Genomic DNA, 3221 nt, shown 5'->3' with positions numbered 1-3221 from the left:
TATTTGATTGTTATTTCTAACTCGTGTTGCCAACACCTCCAGTAGGGGAGAAAGGGGGCATCTTTGACGCATTCCATTCCTTATGTTTTTTTTTAGAAAGAGTATTATTAGCATTAATACTAGCAGTTGGATTATTATACAGTGCTTTTATGCGGATGATTAATGTATTGGTAAATCCAAACTTCAACAGAGTGAACTAGGGGAAATCCCAGTCCACCCTGTCAAAGGCCTTTTCTGCGTCTATAGAAAGCAGGATTAGGGGTGTTTTGGAGGTGGTGTCAGAGAACAGAGTTTGTAGTACACTGATGGTATTAACTTGGGCTTCTCTACCAGAGATAAAGCCTACCTGGTCAGTGTGGATAAGAGTGGGGAAGAGTTTGTTTATTCTTGTTGCCAGCAGTTTAGCGTATTAATATTTATTTTATGTTACCATTATTAAAGGGCCATATAAGCTGAAAAATTACCACTAGTATCAACCCTGCACTACTGTTTATTTAACCCATGGAAAGAGGTTAACCACACAGCAGAAGTGTCGCTTGGAACCTGCAGAGCACTGCTTTTCAGGGGTTAAACTCACAGTAGCGTAAGGTTGATAGTTGTAAAATGTCATGCTCTAACGAATTGGCCCTTTAATGGTTGCAGGAATGTTTTCTCTATAGGGATAACAAAAACATCATAAAATTTACATTTATGATGAAGCACTTAGGCTGCAATGGTGAACCCAAATCAGACCTTTCCAAATCAAAGTCTCCAACAGTTAGTGATCCCGTCCTGTAAATCTGAAGCTGCAGCTCCCGATGTTTCTCTTTGGTGGACAGATAATTCACCTCTAGAGTCTCCAGGGAAGTTTTCAGGTTCTGGAATAACTAAAGAAAACAAATGTATTGTTATGCACTTTCCTTTAAATAACTATCGGCTAGATTTAGAGTTCTGCGGCCAAAGGGGTGCGTTAGCTACGCGTGTATTTTTCCCCCCGCACCTTTTAAATACCGCTGGTATTTAGAGTTCACAGAAGAGCTGCGTTAAGCTCCAAAAAGGGAGCGTACAGGCATATTTACCGCCACTGCAACTCTAAATACCAGCGGTGCTTACAGACGCGGCCAGCTTCAAAAACGTGCTCATGCACGATTCCCCCATAGGAAACAATGGGGCAGTTTGAGCTGAAAAAAAAAACGCAGCCCCATTGTTTCCTATGGGGAAACACTTCCTAAGTCTGCACCTAACACCCTAACATGTACCCCGAGTCTAAACACCCCTAACCTTACACTTATTAACCCCAAATCTGCCACTCCTGCTATCGATGACCCCTGCATATTTTTTTTAACACCTAATCTGCCGCTCCGTACACCGCCGCAATCTATGTTATCCCTATGTACCCCTAATCTGCTGCCCCTAACACCGCCGACCCCTATATTATATTTATTAACCCCTAATCTGCCGCCCCCAACGTCGCCGCCACCTACCTACAATTATTAACCCCTAATCTGCCGACCGGACCTCACCGCTACTATAATAAAGTTATTAACCCCTAATCCGCCTCACTCCCGCCTCAAAAACCCTATAATAAATAGTATTAACCCCTAATCTGCCCTCCCTAACATCGCCAACACCTAACTTCAAGTATAACCCTAACACTAACACCCCCCTAAGTTAAATATAATTTTATTCTAACAAAATAAATTAAATCTTATTAAATAAATTATTCCTATTTAAAGCTAAATACTTACCTGTAAAATAAACCCTAATATAGCTACAATATAACGAATAATTATATTGTAGCTATTTTAGGATTCATATTTATTTTACAGGCAACTTTGTATTTATTTTAACCAGGTACAATAGCTATTAAATAGTTAATAACTATTTAATAGCTACCTAGTTAAAATAAATACAAAATTACCTGTAAAATAAATCCTAACCTATGTTACAATTAAACCTAACTCTACACTATCATTAAATAAATTAAATAAATTAAATACAAATACCTACAAATAAATACAAATAAATACACTAACTAAAGTACAAAAAATAAAAAAAGAACTAAGTTACAAAAAATAAAAAAATAATTTACAAACATTATAAAAATATTACAACAATTTTAAGATAATTACACCTACTCTAAGCCCACTAATAAAATAACAAAGCCCCCCAAAATAAAATTCCCTACCCTATTCTACATTTAAAAGATACCAGCTCTATTACATTATCAGCCCTTAAAAGGGCCTTTTGCGGGGCATGCCCCAAAGAATTCTGCTCTTTTGCCTGTAAAATAAAAATACAACCCCCCCAACATTAAAACCCACCACCCACACACCCCTACTCTAACCCACCCAAACCCCCTTAAAAAAACCTAACACTACCCCCCTGAAGATCTTCCTACCTTGAGTCGTCTTCACTCAGCCATGCCGAATTCTTCATCCAATCCGGGCGATGTCTTCATCCAAGTGGGGGCTGAAGAGGTCCATCATCCAGCTGAAGTCTTCATCCAAGCGGGGGCTGAAGAGGTCCATCATCCGGGTTAAAAGTCTTCATCCAAGCGGGGGCTGAAGAGGTCTTCCATCCGGCTGAAGTCTTCTTTCAAGCGGCATCTTCAATCTTCTTTCTTCAGGCTCCATCTTCATCCCGCCGACGCGGAACATCCTTCCTCCACGACGAACTCCCGCCTAATGAAGGTTCCTTTAAATGACATCATCCAAGATGGCGTCCCTCGAATTCCGATTGGCTGATAGGATTCTATCAGCCAATCGGAATTAAGGTAGGAATAATATGATTGGCTGATGGAATCAGCCAATCAGATTGAAGTTCAATCCGATTGGCTGATCCAATCAGCCAATCAGATTGAGCTAGCATTCTATTGGCTGTTCCAATCAGCCAATAGAATGCGAGCTCAATCTGATTGGCTGATTGGATCAGCCAATCCGATTGAACTTGAATCTGATTGGCTGATTGAATCTTGGATGACGTCCCTTAAGGAACCTTCATTCGTCGTTAGTCCCTCGGTGAAGAAGGATGGCTCCGCGTCGGCTGCTTGAAGATGGACCCGCTCCGCGCCGGATAGAAGAAGATAGAAGATGCCGCTTGGATGAAGATGTCTGCCGGTCCGGATGTCCTCTTCTGCCCGGATAGGAGGAAGACTTTGGACCCTCTGGAGGAGCTCTTCTTGCTGGATACGATGAAGACATCTGACCCTCTTCTGGACGGATCGGTGATACCTGGCGTGG

This window comes from Bombina bombina, chromosome 10, assembly GCF_027579735.1.
Source record: "Bombina bombina isolate aBomBom1 chromosome 10, aBomBom1.pri, whole genome shotgun sequence".
Classification (NCBI taxonomy): domain Eukaryota; kingdom Metazoa; phylum Chordata; class Amphibia; order Anura; family Bombinatoridae; genus Bombina; species Bombina bombina.
Note: the sequence above shows the minus strand (reverse complement) of the source record.